An 18,520-nucleotide genomic window follows, 5' to 3' on the forward strand; every position below is an offset into this window, starting at 1 on the left:
AAGGTCTGTTGTAAACACAGGTTTAGGAGATTTGTATACATTTTGTTCTATGAGATAATCTTCATCAGTTAATATCATTTCTCATAGAACAAAACGTATAAGATACTTTACGCCTGCGATAGCCTCGGCCCTTTATTTTCTGCGTTTATCCCAAAACCATATTCTTTCCCCATAGGGATGGCTGAATTTACCACAGGTAAACTCATTTCTAGTTTTAATAGACTTCAGGCGAGCAAGCTCTATTTTGGAAGGAAATAGGTCTAGATATAGTCCTACATGGCACACGTTGCAGCTGTACTTTCAATTCATGTCATTTTTAAGAGACTTAGCAAATTCAACATAAATCAAACATTAGCCCACTGTTGTTTTTGTAGAATTAAATTGTATTGGTCAGTAAATGGAAATCATTCACTGATAATGAGTAGGCTAGGCCTACATTGCTAAAAAATATTTGCACTTATTTTGTATGTTCTCTCTTTCTCCCCCAATGTTGTGGCGAGCACTTTAGGCTCATGTAATAAAATGACTGATGCAGTGATTCACCCAATGTGCACTGTAGCTATTTCACAGTAGACCTACACAGACTTGGCCGCAGCCGATTTGTTAGGTTCCATTTTGTGCGGATCGATGTTGATTCATTTGATGTCTAGGGAGGGAGGGGAGCAGACGGTTCGTACCTGACCCGGGCTTTCTGTTACATTGGTGCCAGCTCATCTGCAACGCTGGCTGGCGCTCAGCTCTCTGCTTCGAATTCCAGCCGTGCCAGTTCATTCCTTTTCATCTGTCACCGAAACTCAACACCCTGAGGCCGAAAAAGGAGCCAGTCTTCCGAGATTAATAGGTTTGCTCAAATTACGGGGCACGCTCGGAAAGAATTGAAGACTTTTCCCTCCTCTCTCACTCCCTTTGTTTGCTCAGCTGCCCCCCCCCCCCACCACCACCACCAATCAGCCTTCCCTACTCTTCCTGACTCCAAAATACATGATGGTTCCTCTGAAGGAAACAGTAGATGAAGTTGGAAGGCCGTATGATAATAAACACACAAGGAGTGTGCGCAGAGGGTCGGCCATGTGGAATTTGCAACAGTGAACTTTCCAATACAGGTTTGTTGAACGAATGTTACCTAGCTCTGTATTAAAATAGCCTCAGAAGCCTAAACTTTTTTGATCTGTACCACACAGCTTTCAACATAGATCCTGTGGGAGTTATCAAATTACAACATAAATGAAAAGTGCATGGCCTACATTCAATTGAATGAGACCTAGGGAATGGTGGGTGTTTTGGAGGAATATAACTACATGTATTTTACATCCACAATTTGGTTTTGAATGACACAAATGTAATATCAAACTAAAAGCCAAAGCTGTTCCACAAAACAGTTTCAAAATGACTTTGAGGGTGTTCGTCATTCCATGTAGCCTACAGTAGTAGGCCTAGTTAATCTGGAGCAATTCCAAACAGAACAGCAGACTGTATCCTCCCTTTTAACACTTTTATAGTAACTCATTTTTAACCATTGCCATGTCAATGTTTGTCTCTGGAGGTTATATGAGCCTCTGCTGCTTATAAGTCTCCCACAAATTCCCTTAAAATGTTCACCCATGTATTTTTAGACCTGAAATGTCTGGGCTTGTCTGAAAGGACGGACGCGTCGGACGGCCAACGTTCTTTCAGTTCAACCTTAGCGCCCTTACTGTGTTGCTTCTCCCATCCCCGCGTGGCTACGCAAACAAATCGCTAACAAGTGCCACTAACATTTCCAAGTTTTGTTTGTAAGGCCCAGAGGTTGTTTAAGGTTGTGTTTGCCGTGTGCATTTTAAAAGTGATCGCTGTGTCCAAACGACCTGCCTAGGCTAACTAGGATAGCATAATCTCATCTGGAGGTAATCCAAATCCAAACTCTGCCCAAAAGGTCACCCAACAGCCCCGCATGACAAATGGCTGCCGGTCGTGGCACATGCACAATGGTCTGGGCCCTGGCCTGCCACAACAGCGATTTAAAAGATCTCGACTTTTGAATTTTGGAAATCCAGTGGGGGGCCACTGTGCTTTGCCGGGTGTGTTATACGGCTGCAAGCAAGCTAGTGATGGGGGGGGGGCGTGCTAACATTCCAGGGTCCTTTGCTGTCCCAGTAAAAAAAAAGAAGGTGTGTGGGGGAACGCTGGGGAGTGGGGGAGGTGAGAGGGAAAGAAGGAAGGGTCAAATCCAGCAGCTGCTCTCACTATAATTAGACAGAAAACAGGCAAGCTTCTGCTGCCATTAATCACCCAGCAGCCAACACCAAGAAAGGAACGCGTGTTCTGTTGACTCTCCCAAAGCCTTTATCTGGAAAATAGGTTTTATGGACGGTCCAAATATAGCGATCGACACACAGAGAGTGAACTTTATGTGTATCGTGAAAGTGGGCCCCGCTGCCTAGTTACCGCTCTCTGGCCAAAAGTAAACACCAGGCAATGTGGATGTGCCACGTCAATCTGCATGCAGAGGAAATAGCTACCCGCTAAGTGGGGCCCATATTGGGCGTTTATGACCTAACTGCTGCAGGAAAATGTTGAATTGCTTACTGGGCGAGTGTTCACAATGGTTAGGAGGAAAGGTAAATTGAAGCAAGTACACAAAATTGGCCTTCTACAGTTCTAGACCTTGTTTTATTGAAGGCAAAGTTGTTGTTTTTTGTCCAAGTACCAGATTGATTCTGCTATAGCTCATATGTCATTGACTTGTTGGCAAGACGACGATATCGGAGAAGCAGACTGGTCTGGAACATACTTTTATTGTCCATTGGAAATGTTTTATTGAAGTGACTATCAACAGTTGGATGCCTAGTATCTGATGTTACCAATTTAAGTGAGATTTGGCCTCGCAAAAAAAATGAAACAAAAACCTAAATAAGCATTTGAAACCACTTTTTACAGTTTCTATTGAAATATATTTTATGCGGGACAATTTAATCAAATTGCGAGGCGATTTTCCATCAGACAATTTTCTGTATTATGTTTTAAATATAACTTTTCTCTATCCCATATTTCAGAGCCAAGTTTTTTTCTCAACTTCTATCAATTCTTAATTTGTGGATGCTTTAATGTTGGCCTTGATGTTCTGCTTTTCAAATAACCACTTTGATTAGTCGTCTTCTAAAGGGACGACGGGGGCCGTCTTGTCTTATACCGCTTCAAGAAAGAGGGTGCTCGGATTTGGAGTGGGAAGTCTCATCCAAGAGCGTTGTTTTCGTCTTCTGCTCTCTGGCAACGTTGAAAAGGGGATCCCAGCCCTCCAGCCCCAAGGGTTGTAATCTCTGAGATTCTGACTCTTTAATGTAGATATTTCACATCCTTCCTGTTCCTCTGTGTTGTGTTCGGCTTTGAAAAAGCTTTAAATACAGAGCGGCTTTGGCGCCACATGCGCCACATGGGTTTTGCTCCTGATAGGGGGGCATGTATTATCTCCCTCAGGTCTGTGAAATGAACTGCTTTGTAATTAAATATCCCTACACAGCATGGCACGCGGATGGCTCGTCCCCTTTAAGAAAGGAGAGCCCACTTCCAACCCCAAACCTCCTTTGGTAAATGTGTTACAGCCTTGTTGGCGTTTGACGAGCGTTGCACAACCTTTTGTTGTGAAACCAAAGTAGGCCCTTGAAATCCACCCCACCTCTTTCCAGTTTGAGCCAATGATCCAGGGATTTTGGTTGTGTGTGAGTTTGTGACTATTACATTTTTTGAGGGGGGCGGGGGGGGGGCTATTTTGGTTTTTCTGTTGTCTAAATCTTCCACATTATTGTTGGGGCAGAGAAAGCTCTCTGGCCATTGGACTTATTTCTCTTCTGTATCATTTTTATTGCAAACTATTAACCTTTGTCCATGCAAGTCGGCAAAGTAAAAGAATACATATCTTATCTATGAAATTCCGACATTCAACGTCGGGCAATGTACACTGGGGATGATGAGTGTGAGTGGAATGGATCGCTGCAGAGACAAAGTCTGTTCTCATTTGTTTATGTGTGTTGTCAGTACACTGTAGAACACACACACACACACACACACACACACACACACACACACACACACACACACACACACACACACACACACACACACACACACACACACACACACACACACACACACACACACACACACACACACACACACACACACACACACATTCAATTAATCTCCTCAGTACTTAGAGAGTAGAGACAGTTCCATTCTGTGTGTGGTTCAGTATTCAGTGAAGCGCATTTTGTCAGTCGTCCAACTATTTATGCCACGTGATTCATCCGTTCTTACATGATGTACTCAGACAAATGAATGTGACTGCAAATGAGTAGGTGGCATATGGCCGGAGCAGCATCATGCATCGGCTAGTGTCTCCTGACCCCTCCTGTCTCAGCCTCCAGTATTTATGCTGCAGTAGTTTGTGTCGGGGGGCTAGGGTCAGTTTGTTATATCTGGAGTACTTCTCCTGTCCTATTCGGTGTCCTGTGTGAATCTAAGTGTGCGTTCTCTAATTCTCTCCTTCTTTCTTTCTCTCTCTCTCTCGGAGGACCTGAGCCCTAGGACCATGCCCCAGGACTACCTGACATGATGACTCCTTGCTGTCCCCAGTCCACCTGGCCATGCTGCTGCTCCAGTTTCAACTGACCTGAGCCCTAGGACCATGCCCCAGGACTACCTGACATGATGACTCCTTGCTGTCCCCAGTCCACCTGGCCAGTCCACCTGGCCTTGCTGTCCCCAGTCCACCTGGCCAACAGTTTCAACTGTTCTGCCTTACTATTATTTGACCATGCTGGTCATTTATGAACATTTGAACATCTTGGCCATGTTCTGATATAATCTCCACCCGGCACAGCCAGAAGAGGAATGGCCACCCCACATAGCCTGGTTCCTCTCTAGGTTTCTTCCTAGGTTTTGGCCTTTCTAGGGAGTTTTTCCTAGCCACCGTGCTTCTACACCTGCATTGCTTGCTGTTTGGGGTTTTAGGCTGGGTTTCTGTACAGCACTTTGAGATATCAGCTGATGTACGAAGGGCTATATAAATAACATTTGCTTTGATTTGATTTGGCTACAATCCAGCATGGTTGTGTAAGACCTATAGTAACAAGTGGTTTAGCCAGAAAGAGGGGCGGACAAGACAACAAATCCAAATGACCTATGACCTGTGTATCCCATCCATGGCGGGATGGCGTGGAAGAGATTCCCTCATCCCTGTCCATCTGATCCAGAGTCAGCTGATAAGGGCGCTGGGTTAATGGTCACCACTGCCAGACAAGCGGAGCGAAATCAGGTCATCACTGTTCGGAAAACAAGAACACAGTTTCTCTTTTTTTTTTTTCTCTCCGCTTTAAAAAAATAATGGAAAACAGGGATTTATAGATTGGGCTATTTTCATTGGAGTCATGCAGTTCCTGTCAGCGGTGTGGTTATTCTTACTCTGATTCCAGCAGTGTGTCACCTATTAGGTTCCAAGGGACAAAGACGGATGTCACAGAAGTGCTTTGAGGACCTTGAATTGTAACGACCAGAATGAGAAGTCCTATGTTTTCAATCTTGTAATAGTATAAGCAATATGACATTGTTGGGTTAGGTAAACACATTTTTAGTGAGAAAGAGTCGGGCAAAGTGCACGGCCACCTATCTCTTCATGACCTCGTCTTGAGGGCCATCAAGACAGTTTCGTATCAGCCCCAGACGGTATCACAGCTTTCCTGTTTCTCTTATCAAATGGGATAACGTGATACTCTAAACACCAAGCTCTCGCCAACACGATAAGTGAGAGGAAGCCATTTTGCACCACCATCAGTGCCAAAAAGCGTCCATCTCTTGACGATTGGATCGTTTAATACATGTCATCCAACTTAGTCAATTGCTTTGTAAAATCCCCCTGTCATCCAACCTCTCCATTATTTCCTCCTCTCTTCTTCTCTGGTGTTGGAGGTACCTAATTAAGATGGAAGTGGGAGCTGGGAGGGCTTATTCCTCCACTACCTCTGTTTCTTCTTCTACTGCATGATTAATGTCCTGCAGCGCTGCCACGGCGACGTCTATTTTTAGACAGTGATGTCAAGGGGTGCCAGGATCCTTTGTTGGCCACGATTCACATGATGGATGAAATCATTTCAAAATCCTCTCCTTCTCTCCCCCTCTCTCTCCCAGACTCTCCTTTGCTCCCTCTCTCTCTCTCTCTCTCTCTCTCTCTCTCTCTCTCTCTCTCTCTCTCTCTCTCTCTCTCTCTCTCTCTCTCTCTCTCTCTCTCTCTCTCTCTCTCTCTCTCTCTCTCTCTCTCTCTCTCTCTCTCTCTCTCTCTCTCTCTCTCTCGCTCGCTGATATTGCAGTGAATCGAGGCTGTGAAATTCACATTTATTTTCTCCCTCACATGAAAAACGACACTGCCTCCACGCCTCAGAATGTTTTTCTCTCAGATGTTGGAGCGCCGTCCAATCACAAAACTGGAGCAAGTTGTGAGAGCAGAGATGAAGGGAGCGAGAGAGAGAGAGAGAGAGAGAGATAAAAGAGAGCAAGAGACGAGGGAGGAAAAATGAAGGAGACAGCTAAAACAGGTTTAAACAAGAGAAAGGGAGAAGAAAGCGAAGAAAGCGGAGAAAAAGCTAACCACGGCTGACAGGAGTGCCTTTTGTTGTGCAACAGACATTACTCAGGATTTACAGCCAGATTGGAATCAGCTGATAAAGTGTGTCAATAAGGTCAAATCTAGAAGCTTCAGTGTCCCCTGTAAGGCAGACAAAAGCAAAGCAAAGGGGCATGGGGCTTTTTCGCCTGGAGCAGTTTCCACGTATATGCTGATCTTGGGTCAGTGTTGTATTTCTCCCTCTAATGGTTAAGGATAGGGTTGGGGAGTGGAAGCTGATCCTAGACCTGCGCCTAGGGGAAACTTCAACCAGGAGAGCACAACACAGGAAGTTGAGCAGCAGCAGCCCACTGACTGCAGTGTGATCCTGGCGTCATTCCAGGACGTTGACGTGTCATTGATTGTGTCACCACTCTCTCTCTCTCAACAGCCATGCCTCAGGGCGTCTGCAGCTCACTGTGCAGTCTTTGGTGCAGCAGTTAGCTATAGCCCCGGAATGCCTGACTCTACAGTTTACTCACACCTCCAAATTAGCCCTGATTCACCACTCCTTACATAGACACACAGACAGACATACATATAGACACATAGACACAAAGAGGACACACAGTCGCATGCAGAGGAGTAGGACATACATGCACACAAACACAGTGTACAGGAACACACATACTCCAGATATCAAATCAAATGTTATTTGTCACATATACATGGTTAGCAGATGTTAATGTGAGTGTAGCGAAATGCTTGTGCTTCTAATTCCAACCATGCATTAATATCTAACAAGTAATCTAACCTAACAATTTCACAACAACTACCTTATATACACAAGCGTAAAGAATATGAATAAGATGAATAAGAATATGTACATAAAAATATATGAACGAGTGATGGCCGAACGGCATAGGCAAGATGCAGTAGATGGTATAGGGTACAGTATATACATATGAGATGAGTAATGTAGGGTATGTAAACATTATATAAAGTGCCATTGTTTAAAGTGGCACACATTCAGAGAAGGATACACGCAATCACAAGCACACAAACACACGCACAGACAGATCAGCTTCGCCTGCCGGGCCCCCAAAATAGTTTTCTAAGCTGCAGCTCCCTGCCTCTCGGGTGTCCATTATAACACATGCCATGTGGCACCAAGACCCTGTATCAAATCCACGTTCATTTTCAACACACACTTTTTGCTTGTCACGCAGGACAGCTCGCAAATGAAAGTGAAACGGACATGTGTTTCAAGAGGGAGACTCGTTTGAAAAAATAAAATGAAAACAGACATGCTCCTAAATCCAACAGCAGGTTTAAGAGGTGCAATCGTTTGGCTTCACTTTGTTCATTTCAAAAGGGATCGGCAGCAGTAAACACACATCGCAAAATGAAGCAAATGTTGAAATGTTTGCCCTCCAGCTCTCTTTTCTTCTTGCTGTTTTGGCCTCTCCTTGTTTTGTCTGGGTTGTGTCAAAGGAAGTAAAAAAAAAAGGGTCCAAGGATTGTGTCCCAAATGGCACCCTGCTCTCTATATAGTGGACTACTTAAAAAATGTTTTTTATATCAGGGCCCATAGGGCTCTGGTCCAAAGTAGTGCACTACATAGGGAATAGGGTGCCATTTGGGAAGCAAAATGGATTCAAACGAATCCAGGCAGTAAGGCAACATGCTGTTGCAACAACTGCTGTCTTCGGGAAAAACCTTCTTACCTCCTCCTATATTGTTCTCAAGCCAATTGACAGGATTTTTTTCACCGGTGACCTTTGACCTTGCATTTCCCGCCCGGGACAGCTATGACCTATTACAGCCAGCCTAGACTCTTCGATCTCCTTTTATGGAAACACACTTATTTTAGACCTTCCAGACCAAGATATTTGAATATTCGGTTTTTTTTTATTCACCAATGGTTGAAACTAAGTTAAAGTATTGCAGTGAACAGTTAATAGTATAGACAGATCTGAATATAAATGTTTTATTTCCTGCGAAAATGGTGGATTGCCTTGCTGAGAGAGAGAGAGAGAGAGAGAGAGAGAGAGAGAGAGAGAGAGAGAGAACAGAGAGAGAGAGACAGGCATGCACTCATTGTTCACTCACCGCTCCTTGCAGTTACGTAACCCTGACTGTGAATAATGCTGCTGATTTCTAAAATCCCAGCAGATCAAAGGGCCTTCCCTTTCTTTCAAGGCGTCTGCTGCTCTGCCTGTTAGAAATACGACTTTATTTTTCTGTGTTCCTGGCAGCTAGTGTGTATACAATTGCCAGCACTTACTGTAAGTGATTTATCCCCCCACAAAAATTAAGTTAATATGTTGCAATACAGGCCCACACAAAATGCCCACCAGAAGTACAAAGAAAAAATCTCCCCGGGTATGGATGTGACACCAGAAAATGAAGGAAGAGAGTAGAGACACACAACCACAGTACATTTTTATTGCTTGCCCTCAAATAGAACACTTACAAACACACATATGCAGACATATACATAACACACAAACAACCACCCACCCACATGCACCCACTGATGCACTGATGCACTCACACACACACACAAAAACTCACTCCCCACACCGGATCTCTTTGAACCCTGGCTATTCATTCCAGGGGTGGGGCAGGCAGGCTGGATCTCAACCCCAAATCACCTCACCCTCTCTCCCTTCATTCCCAAGCCAGGGATTTTATTTTAATGATAGCTTTTGCATGGTAGCTAAAAACACAGGGAACATGGGAGCATTCTCTTTCTCGTCTCTATTATTGTTAATAGAGCATATCTGGTACACTCTTAGAAAAAAAAGGAACTATCCAGAACCTGAAAGAGTTGTTCTGCTGTCCCCATAGGATAACCCTTTGAAGAACCCTGTTTGGATCCAGGTAGAATCCTTTTGAGTTATATGTAGAACCCTTTAAACAGAGGGTTCTACATGGAACCCAAAATACTTCTACCTGAAACCAAAAAACGGTTCTACCTGGAACCAAAAAAGGATAACCTATGGGGACAGCCGAAGAACTCTTTTGGAAACCCTTCCTTCTAAGAGTGTACACAGTCTTGATTCAAGTAGGAAAGAGAAGGTCTCCTCCCTTTGTCTCTCCCCTCTTCCTCCCTCCATCTTGTCTGTACCATTCCACTGGCAGTCAGGCAGGGCTGGGGTTTGTGGGAAGAGAAAAGTATCCAAATTCATCCGAAGCCACATGGAAATTTGTCCACTGGACCAAGCAGGATATGTTAAGATGGGAGAGTGGAGGGAGGATGAGGGGGAGAGGGGATGTTTGAGTCTGCCGGGCTAGCTGCCAAGTGGGAGGATGAGGGAGGATGAGATTGAGGGCGTTGGTTATTGTTCTGAATGTGGACTGGCAGTATTTCAGCTCAGCCAGCATGCAGGCAGCAGCCAGCAGGAACCAGCAGCACCTGTTTCTGGAAACTTCTGCTCTTTGGCCCACTTATCAGCATCAGGCATGGCTTGAATGTCAAGGATTACCGGACTGTCAATGTCTGAGTGCTTTTCAAGAGAGGTGTCCAAAAAGGTGTGTGTGTGTGTGTGTGTGTGTGTGTGTGTGTGTGTGTGTGTGTGTGTGTGTGTGTGTGTGTGTGTGTGTGTGTGTGTGTGTGTGTGTGTGTGTGTGTGTGTGTGTGTGTGTGTGTGTGTGTGTGTGTGTGTGTGTGTGTAATTGACAGGATATATCTATAAAGACAAAAGCTTTGATGTCAATGTGGTATAAAGGGAAGCTACATGGCAAGAAACACCAAGAAACACCAAGAATCATCAAGAAACACCAAGAATCATCAAGAAACACCAAGAATCATCAAGAGTTCACAAGAGCATTTCCAAGGTAAATTTCCCCCAGACATGCGGTAAAACCTCCCCAAGATAGAGGTAACAACCAAAACAGTTGTCGTTTCCAAACTGAACTCTGATCCTAATGACATGCAGGCTATTTACGGGTTGAAAGACGTGTACACAGAGAAGTGGAGAGTTAAAGACAGAGATTGGGAGTGAGAGAGAGAGAGTGAGAGAGAGAGAGAGAGAGAGAGAGAGAGAGAGAGAGAGAGAGAGAGAGAGAGAGAGAGAGAGAGAGAGAGAGAGAGAGTGAATGGCTTCCTTTATTGATCTTCATCAATGTCCTCTCGTCCACTTAAGTCACTGGAGTATCACAATCAATCTCTGATAGGTGTATTCCTGGCCAGGACACTTGTGGAAATGACAGGGATCCGGAATTATTTTGAATCTGGAATTTTTGGAAAATAAAATTGACGAAATTCATAGGTATTAGAGAATTGGTGGTAACACTACATTAAAGTACCCTTAAGGTACCTCAATATAAAGTGTTAACGAATTATACATATTTCTAGTATTAGTAGTATTTACAGTAAAGACTTGAGAATTTTAGAATACTTAGATAATCAAGCAAGAAAAAGTATGTGAACCCTTTGGAATTACCTGGATTTTTGCATAAATTAATCATCAAATTTGATCTGATCTTCATCTAAGTCACAACAATAGACAAACATAGTGTGCTTAAATAACACACAAATTACAAATAATTGTATTTTTCTTGTCTATATTGAATACATCATACATTCACAGTGTAGGTTGGAAAAAGTATGTGAACCCCTAGGCTAATGACTTCTCCAAAAGCTGACTGGAGTCAGGAGTCAACTAACCTGGAGTCCAATCAATGAGACGAGATTAGAGATGTTGGTTAGAGCTGCCTTGCCCTATAAAAAAACACTAACAAAATTGGAGTTTGCTATTCACAAGAAGCATTGCCTGATGTGAACCATGCCTCGGACAAAAGAGATCTCAGAAGCCTTAAGATTAATAATTGTTGACTTGCATAAAGCTGGAAAGGGTGACAAAATTATCTCTAAAAACCATGATGTCCATTAGTCCATGGTAAGACAAACTGTCTATAAATGGAGAAAGTTCAGCACTGTTGCTACTCTCCCTAGGAGTGGCCGTCCTGCAAAGATGACTGCAAGAGGACAGCACAGAATGCTCAATGAGGTTAAGAAGAATCCTAGAGTGTCAGCTAAAGTCTTGCAGAAATCTCTGGAACATGCCAACATCTCTGTTGACGAGTCTATGATACGTAAAACACTAAACAATGATGGTTTTTATGGGAGGACAGATTGCTGCACATTTGATGTTTGCAAAAGTCCACTTGGATGTTCCACAGCACTATTGGCAAAATATTCTGTGGACATATGAAACTATAGTTGAGTTGAACACACAACACTGTAACTGACAAGTAACCTGTAAGTCTATGTCGTTTTTTGTTTGAATTGTTTACGTGTTCGCTATGCGGGGGAAATGATAAAACAAGCAGAACTACGTAGCTAATAACTGTTGTAACGGGGACAGTATTGTAGCAACACACCTTTGGAGGGAAGGCAATCCCGCTCTGTGTTAGCTAAGTTTTCATGTCATCAGGTGTAGTTCGTGAAAGTTGAAGCGTGTACGTTATGATGGTAACGTTATAATAATTAAGGATGAAGTGTGAATTCATGCCAGGAAAAATAAGGGTGAAGTTTGATTTCCTCCCTTCTGTAATAAGCAGCCAATGACGTATTTTTTCCTTTATACATGTGTTTAATCTGATAATGTTAAAGCTCCGGCTAAACTGTTTATGTATATAAACACTTCAGAGTTATACCAAGTTAATAAGTCACTCATAAGATAAGGTTGTAAGAGTGTGCTTAATGGTATTTTCATTTACTTTGTAGTTCTCACTGAAGGTGATAATTCTGACTAAAACTACAGAATAAAGCCGCCAGTTAAAATCAAGGAACGGTTGTGCTCGTGGTTCCTGAAGGGAGCTACAACACTATGTGTGGAGAAATAAAGGCCCAGCACAACAACATCATAACAGGGCCTGAACAGCTTGCTATCATCGGCGGGAAAATGAATTCATTTTGCAGGAGAATGTAAGGCTATGTAAGGCTATCTGTCCACCAATTGAAGCTCAACAGAAGTTGGGTGATGCAACAGAACAACGACCTAAAACACAGAAGTAAATCAACAGCAAAAGAAAATACGCGTCCTAACTTCAACCCGATTGAGATGCTGTGGCATGACCTCGAGAGCAGTTCATAGCAGACATCCTGAGAGTATTGTTGAACTGAAACAGTTTTGTAAAGAGGAATGGTCCAAAATTCTTCCTGACCATTTGTGCAGGTCTGATACGCAACTACAGAAAACGTTTGGTTGAGGTTATTACTGCCAAAGGAGGGTCAACCAGTTTATGAATCCAAGTGTTCACATACTTTTCCCACCCTGCACTGGGAATGTTTACACAGTGTGTTCAATAAAGACATGAAAATGTATCATTGTTTGTGTGTTATTAGTTTAAGCAGACTGCATTTGTCTATTGTTGTGACTTAGATGAAGATCAGATCAAATTGTATGACCAATTTATGCAGAAATCCAAGTATTTCCAAAGGGTTCACCTACTTTTTCTTGCCACTGTATGTATTTAAAGGATACTTCTTGGCACTAGGGCCATCTGTATTCCAGATAAATCACAGACTATTCCAGAACTGTCTTTGACCCTCTCAGCCTTAACCCAATCTTCATTAACGTGATATTCATTGACATCAGAAGTCCCCCTTATCTGGAGTGTGGGACAAGTGCTCCGGGTTGCTATGGTAAGCGAGGGAGAAGGACGGACGGCCTGTTCATTGGGCCGGACGCCAGTTTGAAAATGTGCTGACTGGCCCCTCCAAAATTCCAACCTGGACAGATGTGTGGCCTGTTCGTTGTGTCTGACCCCCTCAAATTCGCTCACTATTTGCTCCCTTGCCCACCTGGGAGGGCAGGTGGGTGTTGGGAGGTGGGCAGGGGGGCAGAGGGTGTTATGTTCTTACAAAAGGCATGGCAGGTCGTATAAATAGACCCGGAGACCATTCGGACTCCAACACGCACCGCCACTGGCCCGCGACACCTAACATTTCCAAAGTTGACCCCTTCTGAGAGACCAACGGGGGGGCATTTTTGGCAAGTGGGGTGAGGTCCTTTTTTTGGAATACATGGCACTTTATATTTAAACTAGGCTCTGAGAACACCCCTACAGCCGCTCCACCACCAATAACACTCTGTAACTCCGACCACCCCTCTGCTAATTAAATACCAACACCCCACACTTTGTTTATTTGTATTTTTAAACAGGACACCCTGGTTTGTAAACGTTATTTTCAGGGGGGACTGTCCACATTAATATTGCATGGCATGGCATCCTTAATGTATTTTTCTGTTTTTGGGGGCTAAACACAAGGCCAATTTTTCACCCAAACACTGGAGTTTAAGCCTTATAGTGAAAATACACTATATAATAAAAAAGTATCTCGATAAAATACTCTCATTAATATCACATTTGTAAAGTGAATTCAAGAGATTTTCCCCATTTTGATTCAGGCTGTCTGTGTCAGAATGTGGGATATTTGTGCTGGGAAAGTTTCAGATGATGTATGTATCTATCTATCACTCTTCGCCAAGTAAATGACATATTTATACTTGCATTTCTCTCTGGGAACACGTGTATAAAATTGCAATGAGTAAGAAGATAGATTTGGCAAACCATGCAGAAAGATGGGGAAATATTGAGAGGATCAACGATGCTATTGCATGCAAAGGTTGAATGGAATGGGTTTATCAGTTCATACATTTCTCGAAACAAAAGTATCTGAAAATACACGTTTATTTCATCAGCAACATAAAGTATCAAGATACTCATTTCAGTAGTTATTAATTGTTATAATGCACTTATAAACAATTAAATAAACATGAATTACGTACTTACTTTTATAAACGTTACCTAAATGTAAAGTGTTAGCCACTCTTCTTCTGTAGCACGCCACACACACTGTTTACTGCATGCAGTAACAAACAAATAGAGAAGGTTGCACCAGTTCACATGGAAATGTACAGTGAAACTGGATGTGACCGATTGTATGTAATGAAGTGGAGAAATAGGACGAGGATGGAGGGTGTCAGTTGCATGCCCTGACATGGAGTAAACCACCCTTGGCCTTTAGGCCAGCTGCCTCTGCCAAGTGTGTGTGTTACGTGACTGAGACCCAAATAGAGGACCCAGCTGTTATTTTAAGGCCTTTTGGAGGTGAGTCACCTTGGAGTGGTTAGAGCGTTGGACTAGTAACCGGAAGGTTGCAAGTTCAAACCCCCGAGCTGACAAGGTACAAATCTGTCGTTCTGCCCCTGAACAGGCAATTAACCCACTGTTCCCAGGCCGTCATTGAAAATAAGAATTTGTTCTTAACTGACTTGCCTGGTTAAAAAAAGGTCAAATAAATAAACAAGCAACATCTTAGAGGAAAACCTGGTTCAGTCTGCTTTCCAACAGACGCAAATTCACCTTTCAGCAGGACAATAACCTAAAACATAAGGCCTAATACACACTGGAGTTGCTTACCAAGATGACATTGTGTGTGGCCTAGAGTGGCCTAGTTACAGTTTTGACTTAAATCGTCTTGAAAATCTATGGCAAGACTTGAAAATGACTGTTTAGCAATTATCAACAACCACCTTGACAGACCTTGAAGAATTGTAAAAAATAGTGTGCAAATATTGTACAATCCAGGTGTGCAAAGCTCTTAGCTCTTGACTACCGGGCATGATGACTCCTTGCTGTCCCCAGTCCACCTGGCCGTGCTGCTGCTCCAGTTTCAACTGTTCTGCCTGTGATTATTATTATTTGACCATGCTGGTCATTTATGAACATTTGAACATCTTGGCCATGTTCTGTTATAATCTCCACCCGGCACAGCCAGAAGAGGACTGGCCACCCCACATAGCCTGGTTCCTCTCTAGGTTTCTTCCTAGGTTTTGACCTTTCTAGGGAGTTTTTCCTAGCCACCGTGCTTCTACACCTGCATTGCTTGCTGTTTGGGGTTTTAGGCTGGGTTTCTGTACAGCACTTTGAAATATCAGCTGATGTACGAAGGGCTATATAAATACATTTGATTTGATTTGATTTAGAGACTTACCCAGAAAGATTCACAGCTGTAATTTCTGCCAAAGGTGATTCTAACATGTATTGACTCAGGGGGGGGGTTGAATACTTATATTAGTGTATTTTAAAATATGTATATACATATATATTCATTTTTTGGGGAGGGGAGGTGAATACTTTCTGAAGTCACTGTATGTGTATTTGTCCTTAGCCGTAACCTTATCTACACGTGGTTCCCAGCATGTCCATGGGTTTGGTCTCTGTGTATTTGCGTAAAGCGAGAAGGCCCCAGTGCTCATGTAAGACAGTGAAAGTCAACCCCAGCTATCGTGAACCAGTTATATTTAGACACGCCGCAACAGTAACCCCATCTGGGCACAACGTACGTACAGCATTGTATTCTCTTACACGGGGTTTAGCGTTAGCGCTTCACACCCCTCAAGTACACTCATAGAGAAAAAGGTGCTATCTAGATCCAAGAAGGGTTCTTTGACTGTCCCCATAGGAGAACCCTTTGAAGAGCCCCTTTTGGTTCCGGGAAGAACCCTTTTGGTTCCAGGTAGAACCATTTTGGGTATCATGTAGAACCCGTTAGCCGTTAGAGCATTGGGACAGTAACCAAAAGGTTGCTTGTTCGAATCCCCGAGCCAGCAAGGTGGAGCAACGCAGATAACCCCCACAACAACTTTCCCCCAGAGTGCCGATGAGGCAGCCTCCTACACTTCTCTAATTAAGACACTTTGGGTTAAATGTGGAAGACTGAATGCATTCAGTTGCGCAACTGACTAAATATACCCTTTCCCTTCCCAAAAAAGGTTCTCCTATGGGGACAGCCACAGAACCCTTTTGGAACCCATTTTCCTAAGAATGTAGATGATGATTTATGGCGAGTGCTCAGAGTAGCGATCACACTGTGTTGAACAAATCAAGGACAACCTCCTCACCCGTCTGACACTCTCACTCCCCTGTCGTAGACCTAAAAAGAGGGAAGGAGGAAAACCAATCGGCATGGATGGAGGCATTGGAACAAAGCCAACACTTTGACTAAGCAGAGAGAGAGAAAGCTGCCCTAGGTGATGGATATCGCTGGCCTGACACCCTATCCTAACTCTGTAGTGTACACACACACACACACACACACACACACACACACACACACACACACACACACACACACACACACACACACACACACACACACACACACACACACACACACACACACACACACACACACACACACACACACACACACACACACACACACACACATGAACACATGATCAAAGCCACTTGACCAACACAGCTGTTACCAGCACAGCCTATACACACACACACTGGCACACGCAGCCACACTTCGACAAATAAGACACCCATCATCAATCAGTTCCAAACAGACACACTATGATACATACTGTGACTTGTAATTTCAAACACCCACCTCATTCTATAGTAGCTACTCTCAATCTGTCCATCTCTTTTCTTCCCATTGCTACTAGCCTGGTTGCCAGATCCATTACGGCTCCAGCCAACAGTCAAACCTGACTACAACAACAAACACCGGTGTTTGCTAGAGCAGAAACAGAACTGGCAACCCAGCTACCCTGCTCCCATCTCAAAGGGAACATCGTATCTTACCACTCAAAGAGATATGGCAGCACATTTCACCTTCCTTAATTGTGTCTACACTGGCTCTCACAGTGACACTGTTCGGGGGCCAATGGAAAGGGTGGATAGAAGTGGACAAGTGTGTGTGTGTGTGTGTGTGGGTGTGTGTGTGTGCGTGTTTGTGTGTGCGTGTGTGTGCGCGTGTGTGTGCATGCGTGTGTACGTGCGTGTGTGTGTCTGAGTTTCCTGGAAACCTCCCGCCATGTGCTCTAACAGGAACTCTGTCTGACTGTCAGCTCAGCAGATCTCTGTGCCATGAGCAGGGAGCAGGGGGGCTATGGAGTCTAAACCAGCTACTGTACGTAGTCTGTCCAGCACCCTCTTAGCACTAGAGGCCAGACTGACTGACGGACAACCAGGAGGGCAAGGAAACAAGTTAACAATAAAACATGTTCTAATTAGTTTGCACTAAAGGTTAAAAAAGACTGCATACTGCCATGTGCTTTATTGACAAGGTATCAACCCTTAGGTCTTCATCAGGTTTCTCCAATTGGTTTGCAAACATTCGCCAAGTTGAACGCACCTCTGATGTAATGTAACATAGCGATAATGTCTTTGAGACATGGCGTAAAAACAGGGTGGGACGTTGAAAGAACCTGAGAGTTGACAGCTTTAAGATTAAACAGTCCATTCTTGATTAATAAAAGGGAAATCTGTGGCATTGGATGCGACTCAGGTTGTGTGTGTGTTTTCTACCCAGAAAGACCCTGATTCTGATAACAAGTTGAAAATCCACTGACAGAACTTCCTACCATACATTCCCTTTCATCTCCCTGGTGACAATGTGCTGCAATCAGTCCTGGAGATCTACAGAACCAATCAATGGTTTGGCTCAAGGGTTATCCAACAGAGTTTGTTTACGTCCCAAAAAGCACCCTATTCCCTAAATAGTGCAACACTTTCCCCCAGAGACTTACGGGAGAGCCTTATGGGCCCTGATCAAAAGTAGTGCACTATAAAAGGAGAAAGGTGCCATTTGGGAAGCAGTCTTTTCCTTTGCTTCTCGCTAATGAAAAACAGGAGTGAGCTGGACCGCCATTGATCTCTGCGTCGGCTAAAGTGCAAGTCATCAGTGTTTGATTAGTGTGGCTGTACACTCTCTTACCCTAGCACTGTGTCTTCTTATCCCACCTCCTATCCATACTCGCAAAGGCTAGTGATGCGGTGCCTAGCAAAGTCTACCTCTTCGCTTGGTGTGATATGCAGGCAGAGTGTACTAAATCGAAACACTAGCATGTCGGGGACACACAGCTCTAAACCTTTAGCTGAGTGTGACTTTCCTTTAATCTCCTAAATGAGGAA

General features: G+C 43.7%; 1 long non-coding RNA gene across 1 annotated transcript in view; it reads left to right on the top strand.

Annotated features, from left to right (window-relative positions):
* The first annotated feature begins 9,770 nt into the window (after positions 1-9,770).
* Positions 9,771-18,520, top strand: part of LOC118389138 (uncharacterized) — a 44,224-nt gene continuing 35,474 nt past the window's right edge. The window contains exon 1 of the long non-coding RNA XR_008144688.1: positions 9,771-10,414. This is a non-coding gene — a long non-coding RNA (uncharacterized LOC118389138). The remainder of the gene's footprint in view (positions 10,415-18,520) is intronic.

Source organism: Oncorhynchus keta, chromosome 10 (genome assembly GCF_023373465.1).
Source record: "Oncorhynchus keta strain PuntledgeMale-10-30-2019 chromosome 10, Oket_V2, whole genome shotgun sequence".
NCBI classification, from domain to species: Eukaryota; Metazoa; Chordata; class Actinopteri; order Salmoniformes; family Salmonidae; genus Oncorhynchus; species Oncorhynchus keta.